Here is a 16,993-nt window from a genome sequence, read left to right on the forward strand (position 1 = left end):
TAAAGTGTCCATTGTTAACTCCCACTATAATTTTGGTTTTAACTGCTGCATTCACCATTGTTTCTGGTTTAGATTACAGCGTGTACTTCCAATCCTACTACAAGCACAAGTTTCTGTGGCAATTATAGTTCTTTCAGAGGAGAAGAACACAGAGGTCATATCACATCAGTACTTCCTGACCTGTACTGATACCGATCAAATTCTGAAAACAATTTAAGGTTTTGGTCCTTAGCTTTAGGGCAAAAAACTCGATAGAATCTAGCAATTTGAGAAACTTTATCATGCTCGACCTCACATTACTCGTAGCAACTATTTTCAACAAGCAGTCTGTAGCATTGATCCTAAAACTGAAATGGACAAGATTCTAGGTCAGAATACTCCTTTAAAATCAATGAAATTGTGGAAATTAGTTTGAAAACTTCTACCAGGACATTAAAACATTTTCAAAGAACTTGGCAACAATTTAGCAGGTTCATTCTTTCATGTACTTACCAAAATGTCAATCTTCAAGCCATAGTTTTATTCAGTTCCCTTTCCCATTTCCAACAGTCAGTTCATGGTTTCTCGAAGGCCCCCCCCCCCCATGTATGCAGCCGTAATTCTCCACCTCTACCACATACTTGACTGGGAAAACATAAAATCAGGAACACCCTCAACTTCGGCCCTCTATTCCACCCTTTTTTTTTTTTTTTTTTTTTTTTTTTTTTGTGGTACGCGGGCCTCTCACTGCCGCGGCCTCTCCCGTTGCGGAGCACAGGCTCCGGACGCACAGGCTCAGCGGCCATGGCTCACGGGCCCAGCCTCTCCGTGGCATGTGGGATCTTCCCGGACCGGGGCAGGCGGACTCTCAACCACTGCGCCACCAGGGAAGCCCCACCCAATTATTTTTATATCCAAGTGTCTGTCAAGATTGACGTTTACAAATAATGACCCATTTAAAATGGTTTTGAAACCATGAGTGATTAGTCAATCCATTTCACCTGGCTTCCCTAATCAAGGTCGTTTTAAGGCTTGCGTGTCCTCCACGTGGCACATAGCTTAAAGGATAAAATGTATAAGATGCCTGCCTGAGTTGTTTTCCAGGAACCCGGAGTCACCTGCGTCAGGTTCAAGCTGAGCTGAGAGTTAGCTGTGTCTAGCTTGAGCCGAGCCGGTTAATACTGGATAGGACCACTGACCCTCCAACTGAGCATGCGCGAGTGTCTGGCGATCTTTAGAAATGCAGAGCCCTGTAGCTCGGTTAGGCTTGCGCAGAATGGTGATTATCACACGTTTTCCCAATCATCACCTTTCCCCATGCTTCCCATGCACCATGCCTCAAGACCACCCTGCTTCTTTATTCATTATCCCATAAATACCCCAGCCCCCTGCCTAAAGGGAGGTGGATTTGAGGTTTATCTTCTATCACCGTGCTTGGCTGCCTTGAAAATAAACCCTCTCTGCTGCAAACCGGGTCTCTCAGCATTTTAGCTTGCTGTGTTTCAGGCAAGACCAACCTGGTTCTGTAACAGTTTAAGCAGCAAAGCTATTTGTTAAAGAGATATTAAGTCAATTTCTCTCTCTCTCTTCCCATGCCTCATTTTCTTTTTCCCCTCTTTCACCAGTTAAACAAGAAAAAGGAAGCATGTAGCCCTACTAGTCCCTGGCAGCTATCTTTTAATTGCAAAGTGAAGCTAGACTTAGGCTAAAACCAAAAATAAGGACAGCAAAGAATCAGAAAGAATCTTTCGGAGATGGCTGCCTGGATCTCAGAATCATTACCTAGGTATCCACCGTAACTCCGGGAAGTCATGTGTCCAGACCAAACTGATCCCATTCCACAGAGTGGATTTTGATGAATTGTTAGCAATATCCTGAGACATTACTAGGAAAAGTATGCTGGCTGGGGTGGCTCTTGGAAAGTTCTACTCATTCTTAAAGACAAAGAAAGTACAAAAGAGTCACATCTGCTTCTATCAGTGAGAATACAGTCAGAGAAGCAGAACTACACTTATTCTTAATTTGTCTAAATGGGGGAAAAATACTCTCAGAAAACTAGGAATAGAAGGAAACTCCTTCAACCTGATAAAAAAATATCTACAAACAACCTACATGTCACATCATACCCAACCATGAAATAATGAATGCTTTCTCCCTAAAATTGAGAATAAGGCAATATGTCCATTTTTACCACTTTAATTCTTTATTGTACTGGAGATTCTATCCAGGCAATCAGACAAGAAAAAGCTATAAAAGTAATGTAGATTATAAAAGAAGGATTAAATGTCTTTTTATTCACAGATGTCATGGTTATGTAGAAAATCCAAAGGAGTATGCATGCACACACATGTGCACACACTAGAACTAATAAACAAGCCTAGGGAGGTTGCAGGATACAAGACAATATACAAAAGAAGTGAAAATTTGTACACTGAAAACTAAAAACATTGCTGAGAGGGGAAATAAAAAGAATCTAAAGGAAAGGAGAATCATTCCATGATAATGGATTGGAAGACTCAATATTATTAAGATGGTAATCCTCCCCAAAAGTATTCAGTGCAGTGCCTATCAAAATTATTGAAGATATTTCTACCAAAATTGACAGTCTGATAGTCAACTGTATAGGGAAATGTAGAGGACCCAGAAAAGTGAAAACAATCTTGAAAAAAAACAAAGTTGGAGGATTTGCACTTCTTGACTTCAGGCTTACTACAAAGCTACAGAAATGAAGACTATGTGGTACTGGCCTAAGGATAAATATACAGATCAGTGGAATAGAATTGATATTCCTGAAATAAACCCTTAAATTTATTGTTAATTGATTTTTCACAAAGTTTCCAATATTTCATTGAGGAAAAGATAGTATTTTCAACAAATGGTACATTTCCATCTCTCTACTGATTTGGAAGTTGTCAATTCTAGTTTATATCTTAATGATAGCTCTGAATATTTTACTAAATTTGCCAGAAATAGAGACTGCTAGATTTCTAACCAATATTTTTTTTTTTTTTTTCATTTTCTGTTTCTAAAACAACCTTCATCTAGTTGGGGCCATTTGAAAACTCTACTCTTCAGTTTCCTGTGAAGTTTCAGCAAATATAAGTATACAGCCAATATAATACAGGTTGAGATTTGGGGTTGCGGTTTCCATGAAAGCTTTCTTTAAAGAGGGATCAGAGTTAACTGGGAGACCATTTACCTTTGACAAACTCTTACTACCTTATGTCTTTGTCTTGGTGCCTGCCAATTGGCCACAATGGGAGAAAGTACAGTCACTGACTTCTAACCAAATTCAAAAGACAGCAGGGCAGAGAGTCTGGATTTCTAAAACAATATGGAGCACCCATCTCTGCCTCAGACTGCTTACCTTTTGCCTTATTTTGTAAAAAATAAAATCCCTAAGCTGATAGAAAATAAATCCCTAAGCTGTTTAAGGCAGTCATTTTTGGATTTTTGGTTTTCTGTTACAGAAAGCCAAACACAATTTCTAATAACGCTAAACAGATATTTAATTACTATTCTAACACCCCTCTCCAAAACAGCAACTTAAAACACATTAAATATAATCACCCCCATCTTTTAATGGAGGCTATGGTAATGGTCAGCTATAATTTTAATTCAATGTCTTTTTTAGGTGTTTTTGTTTATAAACCCACAAATTAGATATCTTATTATTGCTTTATAATTTAATATTTATTTGGGTTTGTTTACGTGTGTTAACAAAATGTTTTGTTTATAATTCCTTCTCGACCTCAGACCTAACTTATGGTTAATTTCCTTTATTCCTGAAGTGTATATATATATATATATATATATATATATATATATATATATATATTTTTTTTTTTTTTTTTTTTTTTGCAGTACGCGGGCCTCTCACTGTTGTGGCCTCTCCCGTTGCGGAGCACAGGCTCCGGATGCGCAGGCTCAGAAGCCATGGCTCACGAGCCTAGCCGCTCCGCAGCATGTGGGATCTTCCCGGACCAGGGCACGAACCCGTGTCCCCTGCATCAGCAGGCGGACTCTCAACCACTGCGCCACCAGGGAAACCCAGTATATATTTTATACTTTTGTGCTGTGCATCTGTTTATGGTGCTCTCAGTTTTTGTTTACCTGAAAATGTTGATCTTTTCATCAAAGATTTGCTTAGGACTTGATTCAAGGTTTAACTTTATTCTGTACTTTTACAATATTATGTTACTTATCTAGCTTCCATTGTTTCATTTGAGAAGTCTACTGCAGTATAATTGTCTTTCCTTTGGAGATGATCTGTTTATTCTCTCTTAATTAGTGAATTCATATCTTTAATTAATTTTGGAAAATTCTCAACCATTTTCTATATTTTCTACTCCTGAAAATGGCTATTTAAGTCTATCCATCAAATCCATTAACCTGTCATATTTTACATTTTATTGTCTCTCTGGTATGCATTCCCAGGAGATTCCTCATGTAGTTCTTTCTTCTACCTTATAAATTCTATTTCATCTATATGCAACCTATCAATTAACCCACTCATTGTGCTATCCTTCGTTTCAATTTCTGTGTTATTTAAATTTAGAAGTTTTGTTTTGTTCTTTTTCAAGTTTTCCTAGTAATTTGGATAAATATTTGTCTATTACTTACTGTTTTTAGGTTTGCATCTCAATTTTCTGAACATTTCATATAATATATCTAATTCTATTTTGTTTTTTCCAGTTTTATTGCAATATAATTGATATATAATTTGCATTAGTTTAAGGTATGCAACATAGTGATTTGATATATGTATATATTTCAAAATACTTAACACAGTAAGTTCAGTTAACATCCATTACCTCATATAGTTACATTATTTTCCTGTGATGAGAACCTTTAAGATCTACTCTCTTAGCAACTTTCAAATATACAGTAGAGTATTGGTAACTATAGTCACCATGATATATGTTACATCCCCAGTACTTATTTATTCTTATAATCGGAAGTTTTTTCATTTTGACTACCTTCATTCATTTCCTCTAACCACCTCCCTCCCAGAACCTTTAGGAAACATCAATCTGTTCTCTGTTTCTATGAATTCAGTGTTCTTAGATTCCACATACAGTATTTGTCTCTCTCTGTCTGACTTATTTCACTTAGCCTAATGCCCTCAAAGTCCATCCATGTTGTCACAAATAGCAGTATTTCCTTCTTTTTATGGCTGCTTAATACTTCATTGTCTGTGTGTGGTGTGTGTATCATATATTCTTTATCCATTTATCCTCTGATGAACACTTAGGTTGTTTCCATTCTTGACTATTCTAAATAATGCTGCAATAAACATGGAGTGCAGATATCTTTTTGAGATAATGATTTCATTTCCTTTGGGTATGTACCCAGAATTAGAATTGCTGGATCATATGGTAGTTTTATTCTTAATTTTTTTAGGAACCCCCATACATTTTTCCATAATGGCTGTACCAAGTTACAGTCCCACCAACAGTGCACAAGGGTTTCCTTTTCTTTACATCCTCAGTAACACTTGTGATCTCTTGTCTTTTTGATGATGCCAGTCTAACAGGTGTGCAGTGATATCTCATTGTGGTTTTGATTTGCATTTCCCTGATGATTAATGATGTTGAGCATCTTTTCACATACCTATGGCCATTTGTAAGTCATCTTCGGAAAAATGGTCTATTCAGTTCCTCTGCCCATTTTCTGATCAGGTTATTTGCTTGTTTGTTGAGTTATATGAGTTCTTTTTATATTTTGGATATTACCCCATTACCAAATATGTAACTTGCAAATATTTTCTCCCATTCTCTAAGTTACCTGTTCATTTTCTTTGTGGATTCCTTTGCTGTGCAAAGCTTTTCAGTTTGTTGTAGCTCTGCTTCTTTATTTTTGCTCTTTTTTGTCTTTCCTTTTGGTATCAAATCTAAAAAAATATTGCCAAGACCCTGGTCAGGGAGCTTCTTCCCTATGTTTTCTTCTAGGAGTTTTATGGCTGTATGATTCCAGGTCTTAATTTATGTATTTCATCCATTTTGAGTTAATTTTAGTATATGATATAAGATAGTGGTCAATTTTTATTCTTTTGCAAGTGGCTGTCCAGTTTTCTCAGCACCATTTACTGAAGAAACTGTCCTTTTCCCTATTGTATATTCTTGGCTGTTTGTTGTGAATTAATTGACCATACATACATGGGTTTATATCTGGCCTCTCTGTTCTAGTGCATTGATCTACTTGTCTGTTTTTGTACCAGTATCTTACTGTTTTGGTTACTACAGTTTTGTAGTAAAGTTTGAAATCAGGAAGTGTGATGCTGACAGCTTTGTTCTACTTTCTCAAGATTTCTTTCTTTTTTTTTTTTTTTGCAGTACGCGGGCCTCTCACTGTTGTGGCCTCTCCCATTGCGGAGCACAGGCTCCGGATGCGCAGGCTCAATGGCCATGGCTCACGGGCCGAACCTCTCCGTGGCATGTGGGATCTTCCCGGACCGGGGCACGAACCCGAGTCCCCTGCATCGGCAGGCAGATTCTCAACCACTGCGCCACCAGGGAAGCCCTCTCAAGATTTCTTTACCTATTTGGGGTTTTCTGTGGTTCCATACAAATTTTAGGATTATCTATTCTATTGCTGTGAACACTGCCATTGGAATTTTGATAGGGATTACACTGAATCTGGTGATTGCTTTGGGTAGTATAAACATTTCAACAATAATAATTCTTTCAAACCATTAGCATGGGATATCTTTCCATTGATTTGGGTCTTCAATTTCTTTCATCAATGTCTTATACTTTTTAGTGTACAGGTCTTTCACTTCCTTGGTTAATTATTGCAAGGTTTTTTGTTCTTTTTGTTGCAGTTGTAATGGGATTTATTTCTTAATTTCTGTTGCTGATAGTTGGTTATTATTTATAGAAACACAACTGATTTTGTATATTGTGTGTATCCTGAAACCTTACTGAATTCCTCTATTAATTCTAACAGTTCTTGGTGAAGTTTTTAGGGTTCTCTATATGCAATCTTATGTCATGTGTAAATAGAGAAAGGTTTACTTCTTCCTTTCCAATTCAAATGCCTTTTATTTCTTATTCTTGTCTAATTGCTCTGGCTAAGACTTGCAATACTATGTTGAATAAAATGATTAAGGTAGGCACCTTGTCTTGTTCTTAATCTTAAAGGAAAAGATTTTTTTACCTCATTTTATTTTTTGAAGAAAATATCAAAGATTGGAGTGAAAATAAAAATACAGACAAGAAAGACAATAGCAAAAAATCAAAGAAACTAAGAAACTTTTTTTAAGTAAATAAAATGGATGAGCCTTTATTTAGACTTACAAATAAAAATAGAGTGAGGACTCAAATAAATAAAATCAGAAATAAAAGGAGAGACATTAAAACTGACACCACAGAAATACAGAATATCATAGGAGACTAAAATAAAAAAGTTATATACCAACAAATTGGACAACCTAGAAGAAATGGATATATTCCTAGAAATATACAACCTACCAAGACCAAATCATGAAGAAATAGAAAATCTCAACACAACAATCACAAGCTCCCAACAAATAAAAGCCCATGAACAGATGGCTTCACTGGTGAATTCTACCAAATATTTAAAGAATAATTAATACCATCCCTTTTCAAATGTTTCCAAAAAATTGAAAAAACGGAAAGAACTTCCAAACTCATTTCATGAGTCCAGAATTACCCTGTTACCAAAACCAGATAGGGGCACTACAAAAAAAGAAAATTACAGACCAATATCCCTGATAAACATACATGCAAACGTCCTTAACAAAATATTAGCAAACTGAATTTAATACATTAAAAGAATTATATACCCTTATCAAGTAAAATTTATTCAAGGAATGCAAAGATAGTTCAACATCTGCAAATTAATCAATTTGATACACCACATTAATAAAATGAAGAATAGAAATCTTATGATCATCTCAATAGATGCAGAAAACACATTTGACAAAATTTAACATCTATTCATGATAAAAATTCTCAGTGAAGTGAGTATAGAGGAAACACACCTCAAGCTAATAAAGGCCATATATCACAGCCCAAAGCTAACATAATACTCAATGATAAAAAGCTGAAACCTTTTCTTCTAAGATCAGGAAAAGACAAGGATGTCCACTCTCTCCACTTTAATTCTATTTTCTTAAATTATTGGAGATAGTAAATCTGCTGTGTTTTTGCTGTTTTTGTTATTGCTGTACTGTTGTTTCTGATGACTTTTATACATGGTTGTTGTTCCTTTACATGTTATATCCAACTGTACTTCAAAAGGATGGAGAGTTTTGAGGCAGGTGAGTAGAGAATGGTCTACACATGACCATGAGGGACAAATGTAACCTTTATCTATACTTCCAGGTCCAGTTTACTTTGAGTATGGGAAAAAAATATTAAACCAGTTGCTATTTGAGATGACTAAATGGAGAAGTGTCCCTAGGGGATATCTACCTTTCATTTAGAGAAAAGAATTAGGTGAATATTTTTAAAAATGGGGGTACAGAAGAACTTTTGAACATATCATTAGGTCCAAGAGTCACATCAGAAACATTTATTAGGGGATGAAGACAGCTTTGTGAGAGACTGAATCAGATCAGGGTCTATATAGTGCAATATAAGAATAAGTCAGAGTAATGAATGCCTAAGGGTATGGGGCTTCTGCTAGGCCTAAGGTAAAGAGGCATGTAATACACAATGAGATATTTCTTGCTTGTCACTTAGTATAAATTCTTTTTAAAAAATCATTCTTAGAACAACACTCCTAGGGAATATAAAACTTGAGCAAAATATCTTGCTATGGAGTTCAGCAGGTCTTGCTTAAGTTCTGCTAAGGGTAGAACCCAAAGTCTTAACAGGTGTTAATAATAACACATGTGTGTTAAATTTTATTAATAGCATTAGAAAATAACTAAAAATAGACACCTAATATCTCCTTTCAAATTTCTATATTACCTGAAATAAACCTCTCAACTCTTTGGGCCCTAGCTTCCTTCTCTTTAAATGAGGAAAATAGACAAAAGTATATAGTCACCTACAGCTACTTTAGTGATTTTTCTAAAAACATTTTTAGGAATGCATAACAGAAACTAATCACAGTATATTAATTTGGATTTTACAGCTCAATATATCTGAAGTATATTTTTTACACTTTTTTGTTGTGTTTTTTTTTTTTTCGCGGTACGCGGGCCTCTCACTGTTGTGGCCTCTCCCGTTGCGGAGCACAGGCTCCGGACGCGCAGGCTCAGCGGCCATGGCTCACGGGCCCAGCCGCTCCGCGGCATGTGGGATCTTCCCGGACCAGGGCACAAACCCGCGTCCCCTGCATCGGCAGGCGGACTCTCAACCACTGCGCCACCAGGGAAGCCCTTTTTTACACTTTTTTGTTGAAAGAATAAGAAATGAATTTCAGATTGAATACTTAGAATTCTCTAGACAACTGACAATTGAGTGGAGGGAAATATGTATTATAAAATTAATATACTTTTCAGAAATAACAAATTTTTAAATAATGCAAAGCTTTCTTTTTAACTTTTATATCAATTTTATTTTTTCAGCAAAAGGTCAACTTAGCAAATGTTAACCATCTGTAAGAACTTGCTATTTGCCAGCATGCTCATATTTATTTCTCTCAACAACTTTATGAGACAGATATCTTTGCCCCATTTTACACATGAAGATGTAAAGCAATGGAAGTTTAATTGTCTATAGTTATGAATCAGTTGGTCCTGTCCCTATTTTGCCTTATATATGGTCTTTCCTTCCTCATGCTTTCTACCAGCCCGTGAAGCAAAGATCCAAGTAATACAGAACTTATGCTCTAGTTACCCAAAGTGTGATTAAATAGTTAATCATGGTTCCTGAGGTAGATATTTTGACTTTTTAAATAACACTAGTACAACAGATGCTGCATGTGCCCTGCCCTTTTTTTCTCAGCATTTAGTGTTACTATAAGCATATAGGTCTTTGCCCAAGAGCTTTCCTTGGTCACAGCAGCATGCTTAGCTTAATGCAGAACAGGCTGGAATTGCCAAGAATTAACACTCTCAAGAAGAACCCTCAACCAATGAAGAACAGAAATTGGTGGATAAATACTACAGCTCTGTCCTTATTAATGGAACAAAATAGCCCCCAGAAGCCCCAATGGGAATTAGCCCCAGTTGGACCTAGTGGCAGCCTACTCATTAATATGCCTTGAATGGCTTCTGTACCCTTCTAATCTCACTTTTTGTTCAAGGAATCACTCCAAATAATTTACTAAAATTCTTAATTTAGGGCCTGTTTATGGTGGAACTCAGCCTAAGTCAAATACTATATAAGGTTTTATTTAATTAGTGGGTGGCTACTGAGGTTGAAGATTATTCTCCACAGGTAGATTTTATTATTTATAATGAACTATTAAACTCTTTTCCCCATACATGGGATATTTCCAAACGACCATAATTTTAGGAGCCTAAAAGCTATGTGTTTTAAATGGTTGCCTATAGAAGCAGAGCTACCCACCTTCAGATGGACTATTTGGACTGAAAAATGAGTATCTCAGCATTGAACATAATAATAAAGATCATAGGTGGCCCTTCTTCAGATTGTCTGTTCTACATAGGTCTTCAGAGACCTTTGAATGAACTATGTGTTCAATAATAGCTTCTTGAATTGATGAATAACTCGTTTTCTCCTTCACTAGATTTTGATAGTCTTACTGTAGATATAGATACAGATAAATAGTTTTGAGTCATTGGAAAAAACAGTAGGGAAGTTAATAAAGAGAAAAGCCATATTTAATTTGGTTTATTTTAGAATAATTAGGTGATATAATGTTTACTGCATTCAAATATACTTCATATTTTCAAATAATAAATGAACATTGTATATTGACGTATTCAAGTATCTCCATGTTTGTTATAATCAAAAACTACATATTTTAGAAATGAATATGGATATGATGACTTTAAGAATTAAGTATTTTCCCTTATCCTAAGAAAAGTAATGTGTCTAGAGTCATGCATCAGAAAAGCTGCAACAAAATAAATTTAATCAACCTAATTTTGAATGAAATATCCTTTCTGTTCTAATTTAATTGTACAAAGCCACTAGAATAACTTTAAAATATATATATACCCCAAGATTAATGTCTTTACTCTCCAATGACTTCCCACTGTACTTAAAATAAAAGCAAAACTTCCTAATAGCTTGCAAGACTTTTCATAATCTTGCTGCTCTTATAGCCTCAAGATTATTTCAAACCATTCTCCACACCCTAACCCTACTCTACCCACAGACCTTCTCTCAGGTCCTTTAATATTGAAGCCCTTACCTACCTCAGTTTAGATCTGCATGTAGTATTTTCTTAGAGCATGGTCCTATTATAAAATTTGAAAAAATTCTAAGTTTTCTAACAAAAAGTAAGGCGAATTGGTGTTAAATTAGTCACCATCATTTATTCTCTACCGATCAATATGTATCTCAGCAAAGAAGCTTTTGGTTTATTAAAATCTACAGTACTTTTAAAAGATCTGAAGATAAAAGTGTAAAAGACACTTGTGCCTTCGTTTGGGAAATATCTACAATTTTTCTTTGCAAGTCTTGCCACGTATTTTTAATTTTCCAAAGGAAGAACAAGTTCAGATTTATGCAATTTATATAACAGACTAATTTTAAATAATTTATGTGCCCCATTTCAATAATTTTCCTATTTCATGGATAATCAGGCTAATGAAGTGCCTACCAATTCCCTAAATTTAGGACCAGTCCATCCCATACTAAGCAGAACTAGAGTGATTGTTTATATCATCATCATAACTACTGCCAAGTTATCTGTGGTGGTAGGATGCATTATCACCTCGGCAAAATATGCTAGCAATATTTCACTTCGTATTAACTTCAATTTATATTACATTTAAGACTTTCACCTGTAAAAATAGACCCTGAGATACAATGTCTTACTGGTGTGTCTTGCTGTAATACATTATATTTTGAACAAGTCTTGATTTTTGTGATCCTATGCTAGAAATGATAATGAATATTTTAAACTGTAACAGTGGCAGCACTAGGGTAAAGTCAAGACTAGATATGTGAACTTGGATGCTGATCCCTATTAATGCACTTTATCTATTGGTCTCAAATGATTACATGGGAATAGGTTGCATCTTGTAAAAAGAACTCAAATGGACAATGATTGATGTTGAGGCCGTATCTGAAAAGAAAAAGAAACTGAATTGGTGTTGGGTGGCAAGAAACATGGAGAGATTAAGATCCAGCAGTACCACCGGACAAAGAGTAACTTCAAAAGTTGGGTATGTATGTACGTGTGTATATATATAAAGAAATATTTATATCAGATATATATTTTATATATATATATATATATATATATATATAAAGAACACTTGAACCTTAACGTACTTATACACACAGAGACAGAGAGAGACATCTATAGGGAATTTAAGTAGTCCTGACAGTTTAGTAAACAGTGAAGTGGATAGGAAAGTATTTTCCCTTGTCAATGAAGCTTATTCGGAATATTATAGTCAGCTGGCATGCTAATGCAATGATCAAAAGACAGAATGGGTCAAAGAATTTATAGGCATCCCTTAACGTAATGGTTTTCAAAGTGTGTGCCCTGAAATAGGAGCATGAGCGTCAACTTGGAACATTAGAAATGCAAAGTCTTGACCCAGACTTAACAAAATGAAACTCTGGGAATGGGACTCAACAATCTAGCTTCTTTGGGTGATGTACATGCATGCTAAATTTGAGAAACACTGCCCCAGAGGTTTCCCAAATATTTTCCAAAAAAGATTATGTATCTGGAAAAAAGATTGGATTTTAAGCAGCTAAATAGATTGGTAGCTTTAAAGTGAAAGTCAGTGAAACTCAGTTTTGAGGTAGCAGATTGATAAGGTTTGGGCATAAAAATTATATACATTAGTACGACTACATTTAAATCCATGTCTGATTAGTTGTGATGATATTTTGGTTGCAGAAAGTTATGAAATTTTTTCAATTTAAGAAATTTACTAAAATTCCTTTTTAAAATACAAAGCAATGATTTTAAGGAATGTAAAGTTTTATTATGGTAAAAGTTCAAAACTAGTCAAATAGAGACAGACTTCTAAAGTCTAACTTTACATTTCTACAAATGAATTCAGCAGCTCCCAAAATTTATTTAAATTCTATTTCTGCAGTAAATGTAGGCACCATAAAATCATGGCAGCTTGATCATTAACTATTCGCTCAACTCAATTTAATTGCTGTTCAGAATAAAGACAACATCTACCAACAAATGCATGTTTTTAAACAGCTTCACAAATTAGCATTGCATTCATTGGTCACATGAGACATCTTAAAAACAGACTGTAGAAATAAGTAGCTAAGTTTGAATCTCTTAAAATTATATGCCTTTACAAAAGATTAAAATGTGAAACTTGATGTTAATATGGTAAAATCAGAGTCAGCTGCTTGGTTTTATTACACTTGCCAAGTTATCTTAGTTGTACTCATTTCATGAGTTGTACTCATTTCAGGTCTCATTCGGATAAAATAGTGGTAGCTACTTTTTCTTCTGTGTACCAACCAACAGATAATCCAGCTACAAACCTTTCATCTTCTCCATTTGCACCCTTTTTTCAATGTGATTTCTGTCCTAAATAATATTTCAAATATTCAAATAGTTTTATCCCAAATACTGCTACACTTTTCCTTTTATGTAGAGTGGCTATTATACAAGTTATTTAGTTTAATAAAACTAAATCCAAAAGCATTAATTTAACTAAATATTCCTAAAACTAGGTTTTTAGGTAATGTAAAGTATTTGATAGAATATAATTAACCCTTCTTTTTCCCATATGAAATTATTAATACATTCTAATCGGGTTTGGAGGTTTTATAGTTTTCTGTTTTAATAACAATACAATTTTATTATATTATCTGCATTGAAAATTTTAGATGGCATGGCTAAACTTGTTATTTTTAAGTCTTAGGTTTTTTTAAATATAATGATCACTTTTTAAAAAAACTCAAATATAATTTTTCATTTTCTGTTATGGCTGAAAACCCATATCTTGTGCAAAATCATTCTTGGCTGAATTCATTTAAAATTTAATGCAATCAAGCATGAATGAAAAATGACATACTGCATGCATCAAAAATGGGCCATCATAATTACTTTGAATCTTACACGCTGACTCTAAATCTTGGGTTAGTAACAAGGTAATAGTTTGCATTGTCATCAATACCTAAAAGGATAGGATCACAAAAACAATGACAAAGGAGCACATTCTATTGGTTTCTTCTGTAAGTAGCCATTTTTATCATCCAATCTCATAATACATGAATACTAATAGCCTGGTTTGCTAAGTTATCTGGAAAGGTGTAATTCATTTGTAGACAGTAAAGTAGAAAAAGACACATGAAAGTGATACACCAAATGCTAGCTCAGTAATACCATTAATTTGCTAAAATATGCCTATATTAACTCATCATAAATGAAATAATGATAATATCAGTGAAGACAAAGGCAGATGAGGATCAGAAACTTCCTTGTCTTTTTGTTAAATTCACTGTCCACTTGTGAGTTGGGTATATTAGAAACACATCTGAAAGTTCTTTTGTTATTCTCCGATGTCGTGAAATGAAGTAAATATATCTGTACAATTCTGCTTCCAACACAGAGCCAGGATGTGCCACATAACTTCCCTGGAACACATATAATCTGATAGGTTGCACTGTATTTTCAGGTCATCTTGGAGCCTCTGATGTATCTAAAGAATGAACAAACATTCAAAAAGCATACTGCAGAAGACTTTTCTTCATTCTGTCTTCTGCCTGACACAAGGGAATGTTATGCAGAAACTTAATATGACATGTAAGCGATGTTAAAATAATGCCCTGATTGCTGAACTCATATTATCAACTCACTAGGGAGCCATCAGCCTCACAGATTAAATAAAAATAAATAAGAGAAAGAATCCATTCCTGTGGTTGCCAGCTGAAAATAAATTAAAAGCTGCTTCCTTCTTAACTACGGTCAATTGTCCTTGTCCACAGGGGCCATGATTTGGAAATACAAAATAATATATTTAGTTCTTGATGAAAGAATAATAATTTGGTAATTTCTCCTAGAAAAAAAAGCATTAAAGTTGTGGTTACACAAAACCATTTTCCTGTCTATAAAAATTTTCAGATTTAAGACTAAAATGCTTCGGAAAAAAAATTATTTCAACATCTCAGTGGAACAATGTTTTAATTACCCCATTTAGAAAGGGGAAACAGAAAAAAAAAAAACCCTGAAGCATACGTATGCTATCCCAGAAGTCTGCAGTAGAACTGAAACCATAACTCTTGATATCTAGGTGATCTTCCCAGCATAGCGCTTTTTCAATCAGAAATAATTTGAGGAAGGAGTAAGAAAGTCAAATTTGTACTTTAAAAATCAGAAATAATTTGAGGAAGGAGTAAGAAAGTCAAATTTGTACTTTAAAAAGCATAAAATAAACTTTACAATAAAAATAATAATAAGATGATCAAAGTCCTTGTTATGCAATATGAACTAAACTGGATTATTTTACTATCACTATGTGTTTGTTTGCTTGCTTATTTTAAAATAAACAAATAGGCAATTATGGCATTGTTGACCCCAAAAGGAGTTTCAGTTAATAAAAAAACAATGGAAAGGGAACAAGGGAGCAATTTTTATTTTTAAAATATACTAAAGAGCTTCCTTGGTGGCGCAGTGGTTGAGAGTCCGCCTGCCGATGCAGGGGACATGGGTTCGTGCCCCGGTCCGGGAAGATCACACATGTCATGGAGCAGCTAGGCCTGTGAGCCATGGCTGCTGAGCCTGCGCATCCGGAGCCTGTGCTCCGCAACGGGAGAGGCCACAACAGTGAGAGGCCCGCGTACTGCAAAAAAAAAAAAAAAAAAAAAAAAAAAAAAAAATATATATATATATATATATATACTATTATATTAAAAAGTCCAGCTATATAATTTATATAATCAAAGTTTAATTTAAAAACTCTCAGTACTTTCACTGTAGCATTCTCATTAAAAAACTATTGATAAAAAAGATATAAGTAGTCATCAAAATATAATCTTTCTCTAGAAACAAGGTGAACCTCTGTTCTTAAACAGTATTTCTAAATCTTGAATAGAGCCAACCTAGTTTTTTTCATTTTTTACTTTTCATTTGCACTCTAAAGGATCTGTAATATAGGTCTTCACATTTAATTGCAAAGCTTAAATGTTTTCCTGTGCACCTGCAATTCTGAGTGTGTATGCATAGATTTGTTCTAATACCCATAGAGCTCATATCCCTGTGCTATTACCGAATATTTGGTATAAAGCAAGGTTAACATTCCGTTTGAGCATGGTGTTGGATATCATTGCTTATATTCCCAAATAAATTACTTGATCTGTTATTCAGTTTATACACACTCAAAAGATGCTCACATACCTTCCTGAGGAATGTAAACCAACTCCAGGCCCTCTTTTTTCCAACTGGCTAGATGAATTTTCATGCAATTTGTTAAAAGGGTCTGTTCCTCTCATTCCCTTCCACTAGAATACTGCATACAATTTTGAGAACAAGAAAGTAATGCACTCATCACATACAATATAATAAATACTATTCATTGGAATTTGCTACTCACTCTACATATTCTATCTCAAAGCATGAAAATGTCCCTGCACTGTTGGTATTATTATTCTCATTAAAGCAATCTTGAGAAAGAAAAACAGAGCTGTAGGAATTAGGGTCCCTGACCTCAGACTATACTACAAAGCTACAGTAATCAAAACACTATGGTAATGGCATAAAAACAGACATATAGATCAAAGGAACAGGATAGAAAGCCCAGAAAAAAAACCCATGCACCTATGGTCAATTAATCTATGACAAGGAGGCAAGATTATACAATGGAGAAAAGACAGTCTCTTCAATAAGTGGTGCTGGGAAAACTGTACTGCTACATGTAAAAGAATGAAATTAGAACATTCTCTAACACCATATACAAAAATAGTCTTGAAATGGA

Source organism: Hyperoodon ampullatus (genome assembly GCF_949752795.1).
Source record: "Hyperoodon ampullatus genome assembly, chromosome: 3".
In the NCBI taxonomy this organism is placed as follows: domain Eukaryota; kingdom Metazoa; phylum Chordata; class Mammalia; order Artiodactyla; family Ziphiidae; genus Hyperoodon; species Hyperoodon ampullatus.